The following is a 25,967-nucleotide window of genomic DNA, read 5'->3' on the forward strand; positions in this document are numbered from 1 at the left end:
TTTACTATAGCATATGTGTGAGGTAGTGGGGGCAGCAAGGAGTGCCTTGATTTCACTGCATTGTGGTAGAAAGTTCTTGGATTTCAGAGCCACAGCAACATGGATTTATACCCAAGTTCCGCTTCGTAGGAGCTCACTATGAGGTCTGTGAAGGAAATATAAAGTATGGTTTGGGATTATCCTCAGCTGAAATATAAAACACCCAACCAAATGTGGCTTATGCATAAAGGCATTAAAAATCACTTAAAAAGAAATCTGAAGATAAGCTATTGTAGAACCAATGAGAAGTTTATCAATGTCATCAGGGGTCCAAGCTGTATTTTTATTTATTTATTTACTTTTTCTTTACCCGCTTGAGTATATTGTTTTTTCATTATTAAGTTGGTCAAATCATGGTCCCAAGATGGACACCTTACATAAAAAATAATGCCTCATGTAATCATATCTAGAGCAAAAAGGCAATAGGACTCTCTCTTCAAAAAGCTCCATATTGTATATGGAAGAAAGTTCCCTGGTTCACTTTCCCTGTCTCATTGGCCAGAATTGAGTTGTATCTGGTCCCACCCACTGGTGATTCAGTGTGGGAAGGGGGTTGGGACCTATTTTCTCTGCTGAGATCTGTTAGCAGGTAACTCTGTCTGCTACAGAGTTATCTACCTTACAGGGCAGTATAAAAGCATTAGAGAGAATATGTGTAAAGTTGTTAGCACTTTGTCCATCTCAGACACCTATTAAATGATTATTATTATTGCAACTGTTTTTAAACTATTAGTACTTTTTCTACAACCTGTTATTTTCCTAAAGAACATTTGAATGTACATAGTTGTAATCAGTATATAGGATTCTAGACACTGCTTTTATTTATTTTATCAAAGTTGGAGGTATGGCCAGTGATCAAATCCTTGCCAGTGGAATGAAGGCATATGTGATGTACTTCACTTCTGAAACTGATCCAAGAAACCTCTGAAATCCCCTCCTCTCTTTTTTCCTGGATGCATAGGCCCTAGTTGACCTTGTGGTAAAGATGGGAAACACTGCAATTGCCCTGGATCCTGAATGGATGTGTGGAGCCGAACCTCTCCTTCCCTCTCACCCTCTACTGCTTGGAACTGACCTGAATAAGAAACATATTCCAAAATGTCAAGCTAGTATGGATTTTGGAATTGTTAGAGCTGTTGTTACCACAATGAATATAGAAATTGTTATCTCGAAATGGTAGCTACTACAATGAATAAGGCATTAATCTACTTTTATTTATATTTGCTCTTTGGAGCATAACCTTTCAGAATCAAAGAATGAGGGGCGCCTGGGTGGCTCAGTGGGTTAAGACGCTGCCTTCAGTTCAGGTCATGATCTCAGGGTCCTGGGATCGAGCCCCGCATCGGGGCTCTCTGCTCATCAGGGGAGCCTGCTTCCCTCTCTCTCTCTCTGCCTGCCTCTCCATCTACTTGTGATTTCTCTCTGTCAAATAAATAAATAAAATCTTAAAAAAAAAAAAGAATCAAAGAATGACGGCGACGATAAAAAAGAACTTATCTCAATGAAAAGCTTCAAAACAGTGGAGATAAAAAATTAATATGCATCCAGGAAGATAAAAATAAAAACCACACAATCCAAATTGCTTAGAATGATCCATAATTAATGTTAATATAAATCAATTAATAAAAAGCATTTGCCATAGGGATTTCTAAGCAACAGCATATATTTAACCATTTAAGTTCAAGGCTATCAATTAAAGTAATAAGTTAATTAAATTATGTTTGAATCCTGCTGAAGGGTTTCTTATTTAAAAACATCACAGTGTTGCATGGCTGGGGCCACATTGTAGCCATGTGGGCAACCGATACAAGATATACAACTCCTTTTAGTAACTGGTCTGTATCTCCAGACTCAATGCCTGAAGCTCCCTGAAGCCATAGTTTAAACATATTCTAGTAGAATAGAGTGCTTTAATAGAGAACGCTGGGTAATTGGGAGTGTTTGGGAGACCAGTTTGATTCTGGGTCTATTAGGCAACTCCGAACTGGGTGGGAAAAACAGTGGCAGAGACTAATCCATTGATTTTTGTTCCCCGGGAGGCATACCATGGAGGGATGGCTAGGGAAACTCAGGTTGTTAGGAAACTCATTTTGGGAGGGGGTTGCCTGAATCTCTTGGTGTATAATTAATTAACCAGACTCAACAGCTCTGAGCCTGCCAGGTAATTGCCAACCATCAATGAGGAACAATAGATTAAGATATAACTCCATGCCTGACTCCATAGTAAGCACCATTATGATGATGATATTTTAAAAGATTTTATTTATTTGTCAGAGAGAGAGAGAGAGAGAGAGAGACGAGAACACAAGCAGGGGGAGTGGCAGGGCAGAGGAGAAAGCAGACTCCCCACTGAGCAAGGAGCCCAGATGTAGGACTTGATCCCAGGACCCTAGAATCATGACCTGAGCCGAAGGTAGATGCTTAACCGACAGAGCCACCCAGGCATCCCACCGTTATGATGGTTTATTGTGATAACCAGGCCACTGGACTTTTCCAGTTACTTTCAGCTTCTGCTAGCTGGGAGCCAACCCTGAGTTTAAGTTCTGTTCACTGCTAGGCAGGTCTGGTGGGCCCTGCCTTGGTCTCAATAAGGAACTGAGAAGGTAGCTGGAAAAGTTGTGGGAAAGAGCACCACACGCTTGAATTTGATGCAGGAACACTGTTCTCAAGGACACGAACTGCAGCTGTATTTGTTTGTGTGAAAAACATCTGATACAACTTAACTCTTGTTCACTAAGGTGCTAGTTAAAATATTGTTATATTGAATGAAATAACATTTGGTAGTTGAAAAGAATGAGGTAGATCTATGTGTACTGACATTGGAACATCTCTAGGATGTGGTCTTAAGTAAAATAAACACATTTTAAGCAATGTTTTAAAATAACATCATTAGGTAATGGAAAAAAAATTGGATATGAGGAAGGAAACCAATTCAGGCAACTTAGCCCAATTTAATAATTTTTTTAAAGTCTTTTTCTTTCTTTTCTTTTTCTGGAATAAATGACTCATCTTTCAAATTTCCTCTCTTTTCCCTTCTCTTCCCCACTGGGGTGACTATGTACATAGAAGAACTTGCCAGGTCCCAGTGGTAAGGAGGGTCAGTGATTCTTGTGTCCACATGGTGCCCATGGATCGCTCTTTAGTCCTCAATGGTTTATGTACAGAAAATGTCACTTATATTTCTGGCCACTGCACATCCTAACACACCTATAGCCCAACTCAGCAGCTGGAACTCATCCTCTCTTTTTTCTGCTTGCACAGGACCCTATGTTCCTTGCTGCTGTGTTGAGTGCTGATGTCTGGGCAGTGCCTTTTAATTGGTCCCAAGTCAGGCATATCCACCCTTCTGCTCCAAGTTACAGCATTACCCCGGCCCTATTAAAGACAACTACCATAGGCTTGTCTGTGTGCACCATTTACTTTTCAAAAGTAAATGGAAATTTTTGAAATTCTGGGTAGCTTCCATATCACATGGCAGCAGAGGGGATACCCTGAATCCAGAATTTCTTTTAGTTTAACCATACTAAGCTATGATGGGGATTTCCTTTCACAGTACTATTATTAGAAGTGGAGAAAAGTCCCCCTCATATCCTGCCCTCACATTCTTTCCTTAAGGTAATGCATCTCTTTCTCTAGGATTTTTATTAGGAGGGAAGTGGTTTTTCACACATACTGTTACCACCTATTCTTCCTACAGTCCTACCTTTTAAAAAAATTAACATATAATATATTACTAGTTTCAGGGGTGCAGGTCTGTGATTTCCCTCCTAGCCCTCTCCCCTCCAGCAACCCTCAGTTTGTTTCCTGACTGAGATTAAAAGTCTCTTATGGTTTGTCTCCCTCTTTGGTTTCATCTTGTTTCATTTTTCCCTCCCTTTCCCTATGATCCTCTGTCTTGTTTCTCAATTCCTCATATCAGGGAGATCATAGGATAATTGTCTTTCTCTGTCTTCTCTCTGTCTTTCTCTGACTGACTTACTTTGCTTAGCATAATACCTTCTAGTTCCATCCACATCGTTGCAAATGGCAAGATTTCAGGTTTTTAATGACTGTATAGTATTCCATTATACACACACACACACACCCCATATCTTCTTTATGCATTCATCTATTGATGGACATCTAGGTTCTTTCCACAGTTTGGCTATTGTGGACATTCTACAGCCATATCTTTCTCTTTTCAGAGTCATTTGCCAAGAAGGGACAGGCTTTTTATTTCCTCTATATGTGTTTTAGTAAAGCATGTAATAAGGTCATGATCTGAGGCACCAAGTTCAAATCTTGGCATACTAAAGGAGACTAAAAAATTTTTTTTCTTAAGACTAAAAAATTTTTAAAAATTATTTTCTTTGTCAACAGTAAAGCCTGGCTTTGATACTATTTTATTTTATCAATTTGAAGGGGATGTGATTGTCAAAATACACTCTTATTTTGTATACCCAGTGAGACTGTGACACAATGCCCTGCTGATAGTTCTGTGGAAGACCCGAACTGATCATACCAGCCTTGTATTTCAGTGAAACATCTTTTTATCTACACCAAGGGATTTGGGATTCTCTTGCCTTTAATCCTAATGCTTGGCAAGTGATGAGAAATCATTTCACATGTATGTCAATAAAATAATGTAACCTAGTTTCAGTGACATGTCAACATCTTACTTTTGTAGGACTATTACAGCACTTTGTTGTTGTTTTACAACAAAAATAAAAATTGCAGTCATTCATCCAACTACAAGGTTTTGCTTCCCTTATATCAAATTTATATCTCATTGTATTGTTTGGTTCCATTCTGTATATGCAATACATTTTTTTAACCCAATGACAAATCATAGTATAATATTTTTGAAGACTATTTAAATTGTAGTTATGCTCAACCAGGGAAAAGATGATTAAGTTTGAATGGCAAAGAGATCATGAGTTGAATCTTGAGGTGCTCTCAATTGTGGATCAGAAGCAGAGACTAGACTGAGGCAGAGACCTGACTTGGTGAGCAGCAGAAGCCGCCCACCTTCCTTCAGAAGGAAAAAAGAGGAAAGAGGAAAACCATGGGCATTCACATGGTAACTGCCTGAGCCACTCTCACTTTCTGTCTTTCTTTAAGAGTCAGCCCCAATGTTGTGTCCTCAACAAAACTCTTCTGACTCACTAGAGATTAGGTTAGATCTTCTATTAGGTTCTTTTTTTAGCACTTAATATAGCTAAAAAATGGCTTGTTTAACTATATACATTCTTATTAGAAAGGAAACTCTATGAGGGTCAGTCCTGCTCACCATTTGATCACTTTCCCTACCACAGTAACTGGAATGTAGTAGGCATTGAGTATTAATGTGGTGGAAGGAAGGAAGGTGGAAAGGAAGGAAGAGAAAAGAAACTATTGAAATTGCTGAAGGTGCCAATAAATAGTTGATTGGAGCTGGAGAATATAGAATAAAACTTTTCAGATTCTCTGTCTTGAGGTTTTTGGATGCTGACTCTGTCCAGATGAGGAAATAGAATCCCTCACACTTGCTAATGATATATCTGTACTGGGACAGTTGGGCTCATCCCTATGACCTATTAGTGTGTCTAGACATCTTTTTTGTTGGGATGGGGGATTAGGAAAGGCAGCCTTGGCTTTGGCAGAAGTCTGCTTAAACACGCTTTCTCCCACCAGGAAGGGTAGATTGTTGGTGCTTTGCTTATCAGTCTAAAGAGATAGTCTAAATAGATAAATGCACATGCAAAAATTGTTTATATAGTCTTATACTTTCTGCTTATCAAATCAGTTAATAAGAATACTGCAGAAATTTTTATATAATTATGGTAAGCAGAATGACCCTCTAAAGATGTTCATGTCTTAATCTCCAGAAAGTGTGACTATGTTACCGTTCGTGGAAAAAGGGACTTTGCAGATGTAATTAAGATTAAGAACCTTGAGGTGGGAGATTATTTTGAATTATCCAGGTGGGTCCAATCTAATCACATGGTTCTTAAAAGACAAGACCTTCCATGACTATGGAAAAATGGTCAGAGAGATGGAACATTGCTGGCTTTACAGATGAAAAAAAGTGGCCGTGAGCTAAGGATTGCAGGACAGTTTCTAAAAAGCTAGAGAAGACAATGACAGTGTTATTCTCCAGAGCCTCCAGAAAGGAATGTATTTTTTGACATCTGGATTTTAACTCAGTGAATCCTTTGCTGGACTTCTAACCTAAGATAACCTTAGATCCCTAAGATAATACATTTGTATTATTTAAGTCATTAAATTTGCAGTAATTTTGTCATACAGAGTAGCAATAGAATACAAAAATAATAATGATCTAGGGGCGCCTGGATGGCTCAGTGGGTTAAAGCCTCTGCCTTCGGCTCAGGTCATGATCCCAGGGTCCTGGGATCGAGCCCCACATTGGGCTCTCTGCTCAGCAGGGAGACTGCTTCCCTTCCTCTCTTTGCTGGCCTCTCTGCCTAGTTGTGATTTCTGTCTGTCAAATAGATAAATAAAATCTTTAAAAAATAATAATGATCTATACTTAATAATTTTATGCTAAGGTACTCATAGATGTTTCAACAATGTTGTATCTGCTGTGTTTCTCGCTAAGATTCTGCCAGGGTGACTCAAATGCTGACCCTGAGACTTGGTATATTTCCAAATGATCATGGAATTTACCCCAAAGTGTGACCCCTCATTATTAGTGGGAAATAGGAATGAATAGATTAAAACCTACAAACCTCAAATTCCTGTCTTCTGTTGAGAAATTTAAAGTGTGTTTCACATGCTTAGAGCCCTAGAGGAAGGAGACCCTATTGCCCACAGCAGTAACACTTCTCTATTTTGCCTATTCCCTCCCTTGAGTGTTCCATGGAATTAGCAGAAATTAGCCAAACTTGGGAAGTCATGGCAGAAGCAAGGAGAAGCACACATCAGACCACTGCCGTCTAAAGCCTCAGTGTCTCCTGGTCTAGGGAGAATCACAGATAACACTAGGGGAGAGGCTTTTCTGAGTAATCCTGGGGATGACAATGCATTTGGTCACCAGGTGGTGCTTGACCAAAGGTCTTCAGCCACAGTAAGCCCTGAAGAATATTAGCAGCTTCATGCTGTGACCTATGAACAGGCTGGAGTCCTGAGGGAGCTCTAATCCTTACTCACATACAGTCAACTAGCAGAGAAAAGCCTCCCTGGCTGAGTAGACAGTATATGAACACTGGTGTGGGGCTTATAGTGGTTGGAAAGTGGGTTCTGGATGAGAAGTGGAAAATGAGCTCTGATAATATTTGTAACTGAGCACCTAAATACATAGAGTACATGTAACAGACCTAAAGGAGAAACTGGCTTAATACAATACTAGTCGGGGATTTAAACATTCCACTTGCATCAATGGATGGATCCTTCAGACAGAAAATTAACAGAAAAATCCTTTGAATAGCAATTTAGACCAGATGGATCTAACATATATAAGCAGAACATTCCATTCAAAAAAACAGAAGAATGCACATTCTTTTCAAATACTCATGGAACACTCTCCAGTGTAGTTCACATGTTAGGCCACATCACAAATCTCAATAAGCTTAAGAAGACTGAAATTATATCAAGCATATGACCACCATAGCATGAGACTAGAACTCAATTGCAAGAAAAAAAATCTGGAAAGATCATAAACACATGGAGGCTAATTAAAAAATGGGCAGAAGAGCTGAAATAGACACTGTTTTTTTTCCAAGAAGACATACAGATGGCTAACAGACGCATGAAAAGATGCTCAACATCACCAGTCATCAGGGAAATACAAACCCAAACCACAAGTTATCACCTCAGGCCATTCGGAATGGCTAGTAACCAAAAGACAAGAAATAACAAGTGTTGGTCAGGATGTGAAAAAAGGATACCCTCTTATACTGTTGGTGGGGATGTAGATTGGTATAGCCACAGTGGAAAACAGCATGGAATTTTCTCAAAACATTAAAAATAAAAAGTATCATACCATCCCATACTACTATCCCATAATTCCCCTTCTGTCTGTTTACCCAGAAAATGAGAACACTAATTCAAAATGATATACACACCCCTATGTTAACACAGCATTATTTACAATAGCCAAGATATGGAAGCAACTTAAGTGTCTATCCATAGATGAAAGGTATCTAGATAAATAGGTAGGTAGATAGATAGATAGATACATACATACATACATACCATGGAATATTACTCAGCCATAAAAAAGAATGAGGTCTTGCCATGAGACAACATAGATGGACCTAGAGGGTATTCTACAGAGTGAAATAAGTCGAATCCATGTTATATGTTTGAAATATAACATTGTGGGTTAATTATACTTCAATAAAAATACAAAAAAAGAAAGGGCCTATATCTCCGTATCACATTGAATATCACATTGAATATTATTATTAAAAACAAAAAATAGGCAAAAAATATTTCTAACAACTATAGTTTATTGAGTATTTACTATGTGTAGGCACTGGGCCACGGGCTTTGAAGGTGATTGCCATTTGTTCTTCTAACCACACTACTGGTCATTTGCTTTTTGTTCGTAATCCCTTCCCTCCCTTCCCCTGGCTCCACATAGTATCGAAGGAGATTACAATTCCCAGGTTTCATTGCCAACTGGCAGCCAGTCAGATTGTTCAAAAGAAGACCCTGGTGAGGGAGTGGAAAGGAGGGACAGGGAAATCAGGATATTTCTGTCTCACCATATCTGATCATTGACTACAGCTGCATCTCCTCTCTGGCCCCAGCTCTATCTTCTAGCTTGCTCCCCTGTTCGGTGTGACGGTCAGGCACTCCAGGGTGAGGTGGGATCCTATGCTCCAGTATATGGTCCTCTACTCCCAGGAGTGCTAGTTGCTTTCCATTGTTGCCAACCTCTGGGTTGCCTTACCATTCCCTGCTTGACCGCAGCCCTTCCCCTCACCTGTGTTTATTCCGAGTGCCTCATTACTTTTCCTCTCGTTCAAAATAGTAGAATGGTTTCTGTCTTCCCTCGATTGCCACAAGCTCCAAGGAAGGCAGGCACTACTGAGAATCCATTTGAGGACTGAGGCAGCTGAGGCTTGGGAGAAAGTTAAGGGACAGGCTTCAAGTCTCACTGCTAGTGAGTGGGGCAGTGCGAGCTGTGCCAGCTGGGGAAATGGCCTTGGATCCCAGGAATTGGGCTTTATTACACAAGAAGTGGAGATCAGCAAAGGCTGTACTCAGAAGAATGACATAAGCAGAACTGTATTTTAGAGAAGGCACTGGAAGCATGTCTTCCATCTCTAACATGGTTGCTTATTCCAAAAAAACTACCCTGTTTCCACCCAGATCTAAGTTGCAAAAAGGCACGACAGACCTTGATTGATATTGTCTATATGTTCTGGTTCTCTTCATTGTATGCTGTATTTTTCTGCAGGTTTACTAAGAATCATTTCACTAATAAAAAGTCTTCTGTGCATCAACTCCAACTATCACTACCTGACCAGTTGAAGTCTTTTTGTTAACAGTTTTCAAGTCTCTGTGGGTTCTGTAATAATCTGTAAATACTTCTTTCCTTGAGGTTCTTTGGGCCAAAGAGTGTGCCAAATATACAAAATGAATGTATAAGACAGAAATTATTCATGAGAATGTACAATTTACTCTACACATTTACAAAAATAAATGAGGCAAAACTTAACGTTTTAATACTGACTTACGCCCTCCAGGTATGCCTGGGTTACCAATTAATTTAATTATTAAAGATTAAGCTGTATTTGCCAATCTTAGTGTATTTTCCTGTGGAAACATTATTTTTTTAATATGTTCAAGTTCGGCTGGTGAAAAATGTCTTTTTCTGCTATAAAGTCCCTACATATTAACATTCCATAGTTCTTTATTAATTTGGATAAAAACTAGGCTCAGGTATGAGCATCATAGACTATCTTTACAATTCTAGCACTTTCTTTTGTGTCCCTCACCTCTTTTCTAGCTTTCTACCTTTCTAAACTGGCATAGGATTGTACAAAATGCAGGTACTGATGATAATGGTAAAAATTGTAAAAAATAAATAATCTATAAATCTCTTACTGTTAACATGAAATTTTACTTCTGCAATTTATTTTTTTATGGAAGGGTCTTGTCATTCCATGAAAAGGTGCATGTATGATGATTAAGAACATGGATTCTGGAGGCTAGCTGTGAATCCAGACTACCTACTTACTAAAAATTTGTGCTTTGACTTGGTGTAAATCACTTAACTTCTCTATGCCTCAGTTCCACTGTATGTAAAATGGAAAATAATATCTACATCATAGGGTTATTATGAACATGAAATGAGTTTAACAGTTTTTGAAACATTGAGAGTTATGCCCAGCACAATCAACATTAGTTATTATTATAAACTATTATGTGAGTCAGTCCATGGTTTGGCATGGAAAATTTTTATTCCCATCATATATGGTAGGAGCATTACTATATTTTGTGGGAGGAGTAAAGACAATACATTTCCCAACCCTTAACTGGTAATATTAAACTATTTAAGCTTCATTGTAGTGAATTCCAGTGTCAATCATTCTTCCTGCAATCGGTTGCTCTTGTGCTCTATGTCCTTGGTGATTGTTAATGTCACAAAGGCAAGTCTTCAAATTTGGAGTAAAAGAGAGGATGAGGAAGGGGTCAGAGACAGTACTGTGGCAGTTGAGGAAGGGCTGCTGGGGACCTCCTGTGGGATATTTGCTCCAGGGCTGATTTTCTGGCAGTCCTCTTACCTCCCTCCCCAATGGCTTCGGAGACAGGGCTGCCTGTTTCCATCCACTCTGGCTCTACCTACTACTCCTCATCAGGGTTTCTTTGTGGCAGTCGAATTCGAAACACAATACAGTTGACAGGTTCTTTGTATTCCAGTGAGGCAGGCACATATTCACTTTCGGAATTTCTAAATTTAGGAATACTTCCTGATAATAGAGGAAAAGCACGAGTTAAAGTAGAACTTGTGTCTCCCCTCTTGCTCTCTCTCTCCTGTCTGGGATTCCCTCCTCACTTCATGGCTACTGTAGCTGCTCTAAGTTCTGTCCTTTGGCTCCTTACACAGCAAGATGGCAGGTTTTCTGTTGGAGTTTTACCCATCCCACAAGGATCTGATTGGTGCCTCTTCTTTAGCTAGAAATTGTAAAAATGAAAAACTCACTCCGTACAAGTCCCTTCTTCCCAAGGGCTGACTCTCCTTCAGAATGTGCCTACTTTTGGTCACTCTTTTGGTGTCTACAGATAGTTGTTTTTATAATTTATCTAGAGTTTAGAGTCATTATTTCTGAAATGGTTGGTATGATAGAAATTTACTTGTCCTTTAACAGACATGTTGGGGGTATAGCTCATTTGACTGCATTAACAGACATGTAACCCCTGTATATGATCTAAAATTAACATTCATGGAGTCCTTTATTTCATTTACTATATTTTTTCAGTTGTAGAATTTCTTAGTTTTTTAAAAAATAGTTGTATTTATCTGTTAAAATTCTCCTTCATGTGTTTTGATTCCCTGAATATAGTAATCATAATTACTATAAAGTAATTATGATTACTATAAAGTAATTATAAAGTATGATACTTCCCTTCTCTAGGTTCATTATAGGTCTGCTTTTTTTTTTTAATGAAATCACAAATTCACCATCAATTAAATATTCAAGAACAGACATAAAAAAGAAGATAAATTCATTTCTTGATTCCATTCATCTTGTTACCTACAGCCCCATTTCTTTGTTTCTCTTTGCCACAGTGTCTTAGAAAGAATTGTTTATTCTTAACTTTTCCCTAATTATCTTCATCCATCCATTTTTTCTCTCAAACCTCAGTCTGAGCCATCCTTCTTTCTGTGCTCTCCACAAAAACTCTTTTTATATGCCCTTCGTGGCCTCCACATTGCTAAATACAATGGTTAGTTGTTAGTCCTAATCTTTTTGAACTTTTGGTTGATTATTTACTTCTGCTTGATACATTTCCTCACTTGGCTACCAGAACACTGCTCACTCACTGGTTGCTCCTTTTCTTTCCCTTTTATTGCTTTTCTTAGTCTATCTATCTTTCTTTTCTTTCTCTCTCTCTCTTTCTTCCTTCCTTCCTTGCTTTCTTCTCTCCTTCCTTCCTTACTCCCTTCCTCCATCTCACCCTTCTTCTTTCCTCCTCCTCTCCCCCTTTCTCTCTTCCTTCCTTTCTTTCTTCCTTCCTTCCTTCCTTCCTTCCTTCCTTCCTTCCTTCCTTCCTTTTCTCCCTTCCTCCCAGCTTTTCTGTCTTGGATTGACCCACCCCACTAAATTCTTCCTCTTCTCTCCTTTAGCTCACTCACTCCCTTTGTGGCCTCCACCTGCCTCATAGTTTTAAATTCCACCCATATATTATAATTCTAAAAATTATATCTCCAGCCTTGATCATTCTTTCAAATTCTAGCCTTCTATATACAACTCGCTACTTGGTATCTATATATGTGTGATTGCATATACTCGGTGATGAGTAACCCAAGGGGGTGTTCAGAATTGGGGTTTTATATACTTAACATAGTAGGAGGAGAGAAAAGGGGAGAAAAGGTTCCTATGGGAAGAGCAAATAGATTCCTTTAGGAACGACAAAATGGGTTTTAGGAGAACAAAAATGAGAGAAAAGAAAGTTTGTGATGTGATGTTTGTTTATGCAGGTGCCAGTGGTCTTTCTGTCTTCTTCATGACCCTGAAACTCTCCTGGAAAGATTTAGGGTAGGTTCACTCTTGGTCTTTCTCCTGGGAATAGATCTATCCTGAAAAGGGAATTTATAACAGTCGTGTTTCTCAAAAGTTTCTGCTTTTAGTCAAATAACTAAAGCTCCAAGAAGGCTTCTTTCTGCATTTGTTGAATCTCAAATGTTTTTTTAATCTTAAAATAATCTTTATATACTTCTGGGAGGATGAGTGAGTCCCCACAAAATCTTTATTCAACTACTCAAACTCTCAGATGCTAGTTTTGGAAACTGAAAATTTAGAAAACATCCCCAAATGTTACACTACTCTCTCAGCTTTCCTCCTCTCTTGGATTTTGATTTTATAATCCTCTCTACCTAGAGAAATCTCCAATGCCTTTCAGTGGATTTTTAAAAAAGATTTTTATTTATTCATTTGACAAAGAGAGATCACAAGCAGGCAGAGAGGCAGGCAGAGAGAGAAGTGGGGAAACAGGCTCCCTACCGAGCAGAGAGCCCAGTGCGGGACTTGATCCCAGGACCCTGAGATCATGATGTGAGGTGAAGACAGAGGCTTAACCCACTGAGCCACCTAGGCGTCCCATTTTCAGTGGATTTCTTAAAAAAAGAAAAGATTTTATTTTTTATTTTATTTATTTATTTGAGAGAGACAGAGAAAGAGGGAGCATGAGCTGAGAGAGGCAGAAGCAGACTCCCTGCTGAGCAGGGAGTTCGATGCAGGACTTTGAGATCATGACCTGAGCTCACGTGAGATCATGACCTGATATCATGACCTGAGCTCACTTGAGCCAAAAGCAGACGCTTAACTGACTAAGCCACCCAGGTGCCCCAGCCTTTCAGTGGATTAAAAACAAAACAAAACAAAAAAACATTTCAGGGCACTGGGTGGCTCAGTTAAGCATCCAACTCCTGATTTCAGCTCAGGTCACAATCTCAGGGTTGTAAGATTGATCCCCACGTTGGGCTCCACACTGTGCATGGAGCCTGCTTAAGATTCTGTCTTTCCCTCTCCTTCTGTCCCTCTGTGTGCCCCCTCTTTCTCTCTCTCAAAAAACAAACAAAAAAAAAACAAAAAAAACAAAACCAAAACAAAACAAAAACACTTTCGTCTAACTTTTCTAGTCTTTTTAGAAGAGGGTTGGTTTTTTAAAATGGCCTACTCTGTCATTGCAAGAAGTAAAACAGTTTTAAGTATTGTTTGAAGGACTGAAAAAAAAAAGTGTAACTAAGCAAGAGCTCCCAGTCCCGCTGTGCCTCTTTATATTTACAGTTGTTAGCAATCCCTCAAAGTCCACAACCTCTGATGGTTGAATATATTGTTTGTGTTCCAACTTCTGTTAGTTCCAGGCTCTATCAGTTGGAGGTAGTATAAGTATGTCCTCCATTTTCTGCAGGAACTTATAATCAACCTCTGAGTGTAGGGTTACAGGACAAGCGATAGGACTTGTGAAACAACTTCGTAGCCCTTGCTGCGGATGAACAAGCCAGTCAGGCAATAGACTGTGGGAGGTTATCAAACGCTTCTCTTGACCATTTCACAAGACAAACCTTACTCCACCTATGCCTCTGCTTTCCTCTCACTCCTCTGTTGAACTCTGGTGTCTACAAGGCTTTGGATGCTTAATATATTTGAGCTTTATACAATCCTTTAACTTGACCATTCTCATAAAATAAACAATGAATTCTGGTACACTGAAAAGAAATTTAAAAAATAAAAAATTAAAAAAAAATTCTTTCTTCCTACATGTGTACCACATATCATGGAGATATTTTGTATATATCATTTTGGAAGTTATTAATGTTTGTCATAAGAAGGTCTATTTTATGATTTATTCCATTTGTTATTTTTGAGTATGTACTGGAAGCTGATGGCTTTGAAAAACTTACCTTTCTCATACAACTGCACTTTTATTTTTTTTTTTTATTTATTTTTTTTTTAAAGATTTTATTCATTTATTTGACAGAGAGAAATCACAAGTAGATGGAGAGGCAGGCAGAGAGAGAGAGAGAGAGGGAAGCAGGCTCCCTGCTAAGCAGAGAGCCCGATGCGGGACTCGATCCCAGGACCCTGAGATCATGACCTGAGCCGAAGGCAGCGGCTTAACCCACTGAGCCACCCAGGCGCCCCACAACTGCACTTTTAAAATGACATTTGCCCAGGGAAATGATTTCCATTTTAATTACTCTGAAGACTTCTCTATTGATATCATCAGCTAAATTGTTAAAAATTAAGTAGACAATATAATTATCTACGTAGATATGACATTTTTCAACAGATTTTTTTAGTCTGTATCAGGTCTGCTTTCTTTTCTACACATTACAGATAATTTCAGATTTCAAAGTTATCTAACAATTTTTTTATATTTTATTTTTATTTATTTGACAGACAGAGATCACAAGTAGGCAGAGAGGCAGGCAGAGAGAGAGGAGGAAGCAGGCTCCCTGCTGAGCAGAGAGCCCGATGCGGGACTTCATCCCAGGACCCTGGGATCATGACCTGAGCCGAAAGCAGAGGCTTTTACCCACTGAGCCACCCAGGTGCCCCTTATCTAACAATTTCTAAATGTTGAATAACTTATGTTATAACATAGTCCCTTGAAGGAAAATGGGAAGTTTTCCAGTACATTACACAAAATCTTTATTTCAATAGAAAAAAATGACAACTAATATTTATTGCTGGCCATGTTCCACTTCTTACCTTTGGTTATACTTTTGGTTTTGACTCATTCCTTGTGAGTTGAAGGAATCCTCTAGGACGTAGAATGATCCCAGGCATGTGTTGCTTGTAAATATTCCTTTGGTTTAATGATATTCTTCAAATAAGGTAATGTCTTAAATGTGTTCTGCTTACTAATGGCCTTTCATTTTTTTAAGTTTATGATGAATACTTTAAATTTACCATTGTTTTAAATGTTTTACCTACATTATCCTATTTTATTTGAATTATTATTTATTTCATTTTGTAAAGGAAGAGAAACAGATTTATAGATAAGTGTGTTGTTTAAAAAAGGTAAGAGGTCATAACTGGGAAATAGTGGAAGAGGGGCTAAAGCCTAGATATTTTAATCTCTGAAGCCTTAATATCTATGTTATGCTACAATTTCTTAAAAATAGAACTTCACCTTTGTGTTTTACTATCACCAGCATAAATGCACACATACGCATGTGCACACATGCACAAACACACGCAAAGTTGCAAGAAACAGTAAGGGAATTGTAAGTAAAACACAGATCCATATTGGAAGTATTACAACATCAAAGAGGAGAAGAGAACTGACAAAAAGATTGAGAATACACCTACAATTTCAGAGAGTCCAAAACCAGATGAAGATTTCAGCAAGATTAGTATTAACTACAACGTAGTAGATTTAAGAGTTACATGAATATCTCAATAAAGTTGGAAAGAACTGAAGTAGTTGCTATAAGAAAGGTATATATAATATATAGTAATGCTCAAAGACTGTTCAGAGCTTGAAAGCATAATAAAGGAATAAAAGTGTCATTGAAAGCTGTAAAGAGTATAATTCATTCAGAACAAAGATTAAGTTATAATATATGTGTAAAGGAATAGCAAATCACAACTAAGGTGTACAAAGATAATGCAAAAAAGAAATTGATATATTCATATAACAACCCTTTAGTGAGTACTTACAACTAAGTACTAGGTACTTGAGATACCTCAGTAAACAAAACAGCTAAGGCTGTTTACCTGTGGAGCATACATTCTTCAGAGAGAAGACAGATAAACAATTTAAAAATATGTATATTAAATATTAGGTGATAATAAGTGATCTGGGGAAAAGGGTCATGATAAGGAAAATAGATTACCCTTGGGATAGGGGTGAAGCTGATATTTTATACAGGGTGGTCAGGAAAGCCTTTGTTGATAATGTGATCTTTGAACAGAAACCTGAAGGAAGTGAGGGATCAAGCCATGTGGACATTGAGAGAAGAACATTTTAGCTGAAGAGATTATGAAGTACAAAGCTTGTGAGGTTGGAGCATGTTGAACATGAAGGGGAAGTTAGTTCTGAAGGTTGTGGGGATAATTACAGGAAGAAAGATGAGGGAGATTCTAGAGATATATCATGTAGGGTTTTGAGGTCATTATAAGGCTTTTACTATGATGATGATGGTTTGCCTTTGAAGGGTTTTGAGCAGAGGAATATCACAATCTGATTTATGCTATTAACAGGGTCATTTTAGCGGCTACCATGAGGATCCACAGTAGAGGGCAAAAGAGGAAGGAGGGAGGTCATCTAAAGAGACTATTTAAAACTTCAAGAAGACAGCTATTTGGGAGGGATGGAAATGGTGGAAAGAGTGATAAGTGGTGGAATTTCAGAAATGCTTGGTAATAGATTGCATGTGGAATATGAAAGCAAGAGAAGGTCAAAGATTATTACAAGTTTTTTTTTTTTTAGATTTATGTTTATTTATTTGAAAGAGAAAAAGAGAGAGGGGACATGTGCACAAATGTGGGGAGGGGCAGAGGGAGAGAATCTTCAAGCAGACTCCCCACTGCGTGGGGAGCCCTTCATGGGGCTTGACCTCACAACCCATGAGTTCATGACCTTAGCTGAAACCAAGAGTCAGATGCTCAACCAACTGAGTCACCCAGGTGCCTCAATTATTCCAAGTTTTTTAACTAGCTCAAATGAATTAACAGATTTTCCATTTACTGAGATGAGGGAGACAATGGAAAGAACAGGTTTAGGAGTTGGATACCTATCCCCCTCTGCAAGATGGAAATTCAAGGTTAAATCAGAGATTGAGAAAAAAAAAATGTGGGAATTAGATGGACTTTATGAGGTTATTAAGGGATGAGGATAAATTGAGAGGGAAAGAGGTCCAAGGCTGAGTCTGGGGAATTCTAACACATGGAGGTCAAAGAAAAGAAATTTCCAGCAAAGGAAACTGATGCAGTCCTCAATGAGGTAGAAAGAGAACCAAGAAAGAGTGGTGTCTTAGAAGCCAAGAGGAGAAAACAAGTACAGAACAAAGACAAAAATCAATGGACCAAATGCTGTTGAGGTTGAGTAAAATGTGGTCTGAGACTTATCATCATTGCTCACCTTGACAAAATCCTGGCTGGGGTGGTTTCAAGACTGAATGATAGAAGAGGAGGTGTAGACAGTAAGTATAGGTAACTTCTTCAAGAAGTTTTCATGAAACAGAGAGCATAGTATGAAACAGAGAGCATAGTATGTAACTAGAGGAGGAAGTGAGGCCACATTTTTCTTTCTATAATGGGAAATATTATAACATATTTATGGGAGTGATCTAATAATGAAGAAACATTTGCTGATGTAAAAGCAAGAGGAAACATTTCCTTATTAAATGTAAAAGCAAGAGGAAACATTTCCTTATTTGATGTCTTTGGGTGGGTGAAAGGAGATTTGACCTGGTGCAAAAGTGAGCCTTAGCTGTGAACTAAGGGTTGCCTAGCAAGGACCATGTCTAATCCCTCTGCAGAAATAGGAAGAAAGTCAGAGTCAGGAGAGATAAGGTGATGAAATCATATGGCAGTTCTCACAGTAAAGTTTCTCACTGAGGGGTACCTAAGTGGCTCAGCCGGTTAAGCATCTCCCTTCAGGTCAGGTCCTGATCCCAGAGTCCTGGGATGGAGCCTCACATCAGGTTCCTTACTCAGCAGGGAGCCTGCTTCTCTGTCTCCCTCTGCCTGCCACTGTCCCTGCTTGTACTCTGTCTCTCTCTCTCTGTCAAATAAATAAATAAAATCTTAAAAAAAAGTGTCTCACTGAAATGGGTAGCAAGTTCATGAACTGATTACATAGAGAGGGAAGGAAGTTAAAGAGGAGAAGCTGTAACCACTTGAGTAGGAAGTGCAGTAGGGTTCTCCAGAAGCACTACCGGCCTACTTGAGGTTAGGTATTAGGAATTTCTTCTTCTTTCTTTTAACAGCCGACAGCACTTAGCATTCTCAAGCAGTCTCCCATCCAAGTACAAACCAGGCTTGGCCCTGCTTACCTTCTGAGATCAGATGGGATCAGGTGTATTCAGGGTGGTATGGCCATAGACAACAATTTAAACTGAGACTAGTCAACATATTTATGTGTTCTTCACCTACATTCAGCTACAGGTACAGTGAGTTGGATATATTTACGGTTGGATTTTACTAAATGTGATGGTTAATTTTATGTGTCAGCTTGACTGGTCTAAGGATACACAGATAGCTGGTAAAATACTTCTGGTTGTGCATATGTGCTTATTTCCAGAAAAGACTAGCACATGAATTGATGAATCGCAATACAAATGGCTTCGTCTAATGTGCTGAAGGTCTGAATGGAACAAGAAGGCAGGTAAAGCTTGAATTCACTCTCTTTCTGCTTGAGCTGAGAGATCCATCTTTTCCTACCCTCAGACATCAATGCTCCTGGTTCTTGGGCTTTTGGACTCAGATGAGGACTTGTCCAATAGCACCCTGATTCTTAGGTCTTTGGATTTGAATTGAATTACACCACCAGTTTTCATAGTTCTTCAACTTGCAGATGGTAGATTGTGGGACTCACTGGCCTCTATAACTGCATGAGCCAATTCCTATACTAAATCTCTTTTTACATATCCCTCTATACATATCCTATTGGTTCTTTTTCTCTGGAGAACCCTGACTAATACACTATGAGGGAAAGAGGGACAAGGTGGTTGAGGGTGTATGATAGGGGGTGATTAATATAATGGTCCATGGCACTAAGCTAGTTAAGGGGGGAGGGAAGTGAAACAGTGCAGTTATGGATAAAAACATAGTCTGGGGCATGTCCTGAGCATGTGTGACTGAGGTAGAGTAGAGAACAAGATTGGGAAGTATAAGCTAAGAAATTGAAAAGCTTGTGATTAGAAGAACATAGATACTGAAATTGTTAAGTAATAAATATGTCAAGAATAGTACAGGAGAAATTGATAGTGGCGAGGTAATAATATTCTTCAAGGCATGCGAGGGAAGTTCCAGGGGTCTGTGATGGCTAAACAAAGAGGAATAGAGGGTAGTAAAATCTGAGGGCATAATTTTCAAGACAAGATTTTTTTTTTAAAGATTTAATTTATTTATTTGACAGAGAGAGAGAGACAGTGAGAGAGGGAACACAAGCAGGAGGAGTGGGAGAGGGAGAAGCAGGCTTCCTGCTGAGCAGGGAGCCTGATTCAGGGCTTGATCCGAGGACTCCAGGATCAGGTCCTGAGCTGAAGGCAGTTGCTTAATGAATGAGCCACCCAGGCACCCAAGACAAGTTTTGTTTGTTTGTTTGTTTGTTTGTTTTTTTAGGAAGAAGGAAAGGATAATATTTTAGAAGTGGCTCTCAGGAGCAGGCAGCACTCCACTGTCTACATTGCAGTGTAGACTGAAACGATCTAAGCTCCATTGTAGTCAGTGTTCCATCTGTACTCCAGACTCAGGTACAAGGGCTGTGGGAAATGAAAACAGCCACCACTGGGGGAGGTGGGGCGATGCTAAAAGGAACAAGGTATTCTCAGGAAAGAGCCAGTTTCAATTAGAGCAATAGGTGAAGAGAGCTCTGGCCATATTTGGACAATTCACTAGCAGGGCTCTTGAATCTTACAGTTTCTTTGTTGGAAGAGTTTTTTTTTTTTTTTTTTTTTTATTAAATTTTTTATTTTTTATTTATGGGTTCAATTTCTTTAGTAGATACAGGGCTATTCAGATTTTTAATTTCTTTTTGTGTTGACTTGTAACTTGTATTTTTCAGGAAATTTGTCCATTTTACCAGATTTTTTCAGATAAAATTATTATTTGATTATTGACATCAATTGTTTATTATAGCTTCTTACTATCTTTATAGTGTTTATACATTTTTAAAAAATATTTATTTATTTACGTAATCTCTACACCCAGTGTGGAGCTTGCACTCATGACCCCAAGACTGAGAGTCACATGCGCCTCTAACTGAGTAAGCCAGGCACCCTAGTGTTTGTGGATTTAATAGTGATATTTCCCTTTTCATTCGTTTTATTGGTAATTTGTGTTTTTTCTTTACTTGATCAGTCTTGCTAACAGTTTATCAATTTGATTAATCTTCTCAAAGACCTAATTTTTGTCTTTGTTAATTGTCTCATTACATATTTGTTTTTTCCTTCACTGTTTTGCTCCAATTTTCTTTTTTCTACTTTGTTTGGGTTTACTTTGCTATTCTTTTTCTTGATTTAGAAGTTATAGCACAGATTTTCAACCTTCTTTCTTTTCTCATAAATGTGTTTAGAGATATAAATTTTCTGCTTAGCATGTGTTTAGTTGCATTCTATATGTTTTGATATATCATGCTTTCATTGTTCTTCTGATCAAAATATTATCTAATTTCACTCATAACTTTTTGTTTAACTCAGTGGTGATTTAGAAGTATGTTACTTTATTTCTGAACATTTGGAGCTTTTATAGTTGTCTTTCTGTTACTGAGTTGTAACTTAATTTCCTAAGGTCAGAGAACATTTACTATATGTTGTGAATCCTCTGGTTATTTTTGCATGGTATCTTTTCATGAGCTGATTTGAGACACATCTTACAAGTAGAAGCCACACAGTTTAGGAATGGTTTGGTTGGTGGATGGTGAGACAAAGGAGTCAACTCTATAAAAGTGATGTTTTTTGGTTTATATGGTTCTTGGCACTTTCTATCTTATGTCAGAATTATTTAGGACTCTATGAGTGAGAGTTAGTGTTTCCAAAACCCATTTGGCCATGACATTTTCAGAATACTTCAGAAAAATCTAAACTAGACCTTCTCTTTTACTATAGGGAGGACATCCTACATTAAAAGTTCATATGTTAAATTCCATAGTTATGGAAACCTTCCTTTAAGGCAATTTGCTTTTTCCTATAGGTTAGAGTTTATATCTGCTTTTTTTTTTTTTTCTTTGTGGCCCTTCACTTCATATACTACACATCTAGTAGATATTTATTGAATGAATGTGTTTGCTAACATAAGGTCAGGAAGATATTGGAGCAGCCAGTAAGTAGAATTTAATATTTAGAATTTTGGTTTACCTTATAAAGTTGCTGAGATAGAACAAAAGGCCAAACATGAAGTGGAATAAATATAGAAAACCCTATTGAAAAAAAATTCAACCAAGTAAATTTGAAGATCTAACTGACTTTATTAAATGATTCATGGATTCAGCATTCCCATCTAGCCACATAAGGTCATCATCAGCCTTGTGGCAGGGGAAGGTTTCAACCTATCTGGAAAACATGCATACAAAAACAGGAACATATTGGTAACCCCTACTAAGTGGCAATTGAATAAAGTCCAGCTGCAGGTGTTCAAAGGGTCCAGAGGGAGGACATGTGAGGCCTCTAGGGACAAAAATAATTTTTCTAGGATTATGGACCTGACAGGTCAAAAGTGCCTGTAGACTGTTTTAGTAATTTTATAGAAATCTCTCCACCAATGTCTATTCATAATTTGAGTCACTTTAAATGCCCTGTGGTGGGTGAAGGAATGCAAAACCAGACATATGGAGTTCCTGAGGGAGTAGAACCAAGCAGCCATCTTGGGTTTCCCATAGCCCTGACTACTCTTTTATTTCCCCCAGGTGTTTTAAGGGTTTTCATTAAGAATATGCTTTTCAAAGTAGCCACATATGAAAGTACATTTAGTACTTTTTAAGGAAATTAACATTAAATATTTTTATCCTGACAGCACATTTCAGAGAGAATATATTTGATACAAAATGGAAGACCAAAGACTTGACTTTATTCACGCATTTGTTTATGGAAGACTAAATTATGCATAGTAAATTGGCATAATGAAGTCACATGGTAATTTGAAATTAATTATCACTTGGACGTACTGGTTAAACTTTGTCTTCCCTCTCTGTGAAAGAAAGAAAGGAAAGAGAGGTATGTTTTCGTTTTTAGCAAAGTCAAGTATACATAAAGAAAGGGCTTTGCATACTCTTAAGACCACAAAACTACTAGTGTAGAAGTAGCATATATAGACAAACATTGCTTGGGCTAATACAAAAGAGTTCCTAGGTTAATAAGTGAATATACTGTTTTTTGTTGTATTTTTTAAAAAATTTATTCCTTTTAAGTAGGCTTCATGCCCAACATGGGGTTCAAACTCAAGACCCTGAGATCAAGAGTTATATGCTCTACTGAATGAGCCAGCCAGATGCCCAAGTGAATGTATTTTTTAAAAAGCATATATTGGTATATAAACGAAACTTGAAGGATATATAAGATCAAAATAACATGACTTTTTTGACAGAGAAAAGAAGGGTTATTTCAGGATTGTGAAATAACATTGACTAGGATTTTGATATAAGAAGTCCCATATGACAGTCCTTTTGTTTACCTACCTTAATTTACAATGCAGGAGTAGATGGTTGTCATGTTGGGAGGAAATCAGGATGGTCAAAGTCCGACAGTGAAAGGCCTTTTTTTATTGCAGAAGCAGAGTGAACTTCATCCACAAGTGCCACAATCTTACAGTATAAAGAAAGCTTAGTTATTACTTATTAGACTTCCCATGTAATTTACATATCAAGTATAAAGAAAACTGAGTTATTACTTATTTGACAATATTTCCCACATAATTTCCATATCAAATAAGCCTCATTAGTTAACAAATCCCATGAAATATTCCAGATCAAAAAGGTCTCATTTACAATTTGATTTTGGGAAGTTTGTCAAAAATACAAAAAAAGGTTTTAAAGCACTTGCCTAAATATTATCACAGATCATTATGAAATTTAATACTTAAAAGGTAAAAAAATTTCACAATCTTATCAAAAGCAAACCAAAAGTTTGTGAAACTTTGTCCTTTTAACAGAGAGAAAACCAAATTCTAATTTTGTACCAGCTTACTTTTTATATTACAACTCATTCTTAAATGGATTCATTTTAATCTTAGCCAGCTTGACCACACATCAAAATTCCTTTTCAAAGATTCCTTGCCACAAACCTTTTACAACTTTCTTTCCCACATTCTGATTTTGTCCTATGTTTTTCCTCTCTCTCTCTCTCTTTTTTAAGATTTATTTATTTATTTTGGAAAGAGAGTGCTCACACACATGAGCAGGGGGAGGGGCAGAGGGAGACAAGCAGACCCCACTGTGTGGGGAGCATAAGTGGGCTCCATATGATGCCACGTCCCAAGATCATGACCTGAGTGGAAATCAAGAGTCAGCTGCTCAACCTACTCAGGAACCCCCTACGTTTTACCCCTTTAAACAACCAGCCTCACTTTAGGATCAAATTTTTCTTTCCCTCAACAAAAAAATACATCTGCTTTTCTCATACCTTCTCTTACTGAAAACACATCCTACTTTCCTGGCATACAGAGATGTTTCTCTTATTATTTCTAGGGTTTTATTTACGTATATTAATTAGTCTTCTTACCCTTAGGAACTTTACTTTCTAGTGAAAACTAAGAAGTAAATAATTATGAACTGTCGGATACACCTGTATACTTTAAATTTGCCCATTTATGAGTGTATTTCATGATTTCTAGAAGCATATGCCTTTTAAAATTTTCCAGTAGAGAACTAACACATCCAAGCATTTTTTTACTTCTCTGTAATAAGAAGCCAAAAGTAGAAAACTTCTGTTCAGTAATTTATGTTTCAGTATTTTATCTTTTTTGGGAAGGATCTAGATATTCAATGACTAGCCATTATGTAATTTAATTTAGCAAAACTCTAAGGTTTTTAGTTACCAAAAAAGATTTGGGGAAACTATTTATGTAGACATGAATATTGCTGAAAAGTTTATTTGTAAACTTTTATCTTACTTGCATCTATTTCATTCTCTTGTTCTTGATAATTATGTTTTGATTATCTATGAAAATCTCACAAGACATCAAACAACTAACCATCATCTTTATCTTTCTTTCTGGCAAATTCTGTAACAGAAATAATATGAGCTTATTTGACTTTCAAAAAGCCAAGGTAGCATAAAAGTATTATAATTGATGCTGACAACTCTAAAAACATGCCTGTTTTACTTAAACCAACAAATTTCAATTGGCTTTGATTTATTAAAGATTAATCCTAGAGCCCATGAATTTGAAACTTATTTGGGTTTGTTTCTATTATGTTTCTGAGAATTTAATTTATATAAGTACTAAATTTTCTTTAAGCCAATTAAATGAGCTCTCTTGGGGTACTTGGGTGGCTTAGTCAGTTAAGCGTCTGCCTTCGGTTCAGGTGATGATCCCAGGGTTCTGGGATCGAGCCTGGCATCAGGCTCCTTGCTCTGCCAAGAGCCTGCTTCTCCCTCTCCTTCTACCTCCCACTCCTTCTGCTTGTGCTCTCTCTCCCTCTCACGGTCAAATAAATAATAAAATCTTTAAAAATAAATAAATAAATAAGCTTTTAATTTTGGCAATAATACCACTCTGAGGTAGAAAACACCACACATCTACGACACATATGAACACAGAGATAGAGAAATCTTCTAGTTATTGTTCCAAAATTTTTGTCCATGAGATTGGGTATGATAAAGCAGAACTCCTTCGTTTATAAAAGAATGGCTGGACACAAGCTTTTTCTGGCAGATGGGGTAAGTTAAGGTTACCTGCTCAGATTGTTAAAGTTTTTTATTTTTTTTTAAACTAATATTGGGGAGAAGATATTTGAGATTTGTATTTATCCTGGACAAGTAATGTGATGGAAGTTGTTGGCTAGATTTTGAGCCAGAGTGCCTCTATAGCTATTTGCATTTTTTAAAAAGCTTCTTTTTTTACTTTTGTTTTTCTTCAGTCTTAGGAATAGAGGATGATCTAGGCAAAAGTTCCCAGAGAGTATTTATAAGAACTTTGAGATAAATGGAGGAGGTTTGGGGACCGATGGAAAGGATAGGTTGGAAGATGTTGAATCCTTTCAGAGGCCGGCTGTATTTCTAGTTTTGCAAAGATTTGTAAGATAAGTTGCCTGTAGTCTCTTGAGGAACAGCTGCAACTTCGATGACGTCATAGGTTGATTTACCCATCCAACCACGCCATCCTCGACTTGCTTTTTTCCCTCTGGTATCTAGCTCTAATTTTAATTTAGAGGTGAAAGCCTTAAAAAAAATGATCAGTTTTTGAATATCAGTTTATAATCTGGCCAACTTTGACTACAGAGATTTAAAAAAAATCTTGTCCATGTCCTCCCAGTACAAACAGCAAATTTTTCTGACAGTATTAAATACCCTCGGGTGTTAGGTGAACAAGACACACTCTTTCCAAGATCCAGTCACTCCCAAAGATATTAAAACAAGGAACCAACAACCTGCACATCCT

The 25,967-nt window shown here is 37.7% G+C and overlaps 2 long non-coding RNA genes and 1 pseudogene across 5 annotated transcripts in view; 1 reads left to right on the top strand and 2 right to left on the bottom strand.

Moving 5' to 3' along the window:
- LOC123390633 overlaps positions 1-25,967 on the bottom strand; it is a 27,151-nt gene continuing 1,184 nt past the window's right edge. The window contains exons 2-3 of the long non-coding RNA XR_006605167.1: positions 23,044-23,169; positions 1-145 (exon numbers count right to left, since the gene is read on the bottom strand). This is a non-coding gene — a long non-coding RNA (uncharacterized LOC123390633). The remainder of the gene's footprint in view (positions 146-23,043; positions 23,170-25,967) is intronic.
- LOC123390634 lies at positions 18,636-18,754 on the bottom strand (annotated as a pseudogene).
- The window catches only part of LOC123390632, a 22,684-nt gene continuing 15,359 nt past the window's right edge, over positions 18,643-25,967 (top strand). For 2 of the 4 annotated variants that reach the window (XR_006605165.1, XR_006605166.1), the window contains exons 1-3: positions 18,643-18,815; positions 18,952-19,035; positions 19,995-20,125. This is a non-coding gene — a long non-coding RNA (uncharacterized LOC123390632). The remainder of the gene's footprint in view (positions 18,816-18,951; positions 19,036-19,994; positions 20,126-25,967) is intronic. The other 2 variants (XR_006605163.1, XR_006605164.1) reach the window with 1 other exon arrangement.

This window comes from Mustela putorius, unplaced genomic scaffold (assembly GCF_011764305.1).
Source record: "Mustela putorius furo isolate JIRA1106 unplaced genomic scaffold, ASM1176430v1.1 tig00000130_pilon_pilon_pilon, whole genome shotgun sequence".
NCBI lineage: Eukaryota > Metazoa > Chordata > Mammalia > Carnivora > Mustelidae > Mustela > Mustela putorius.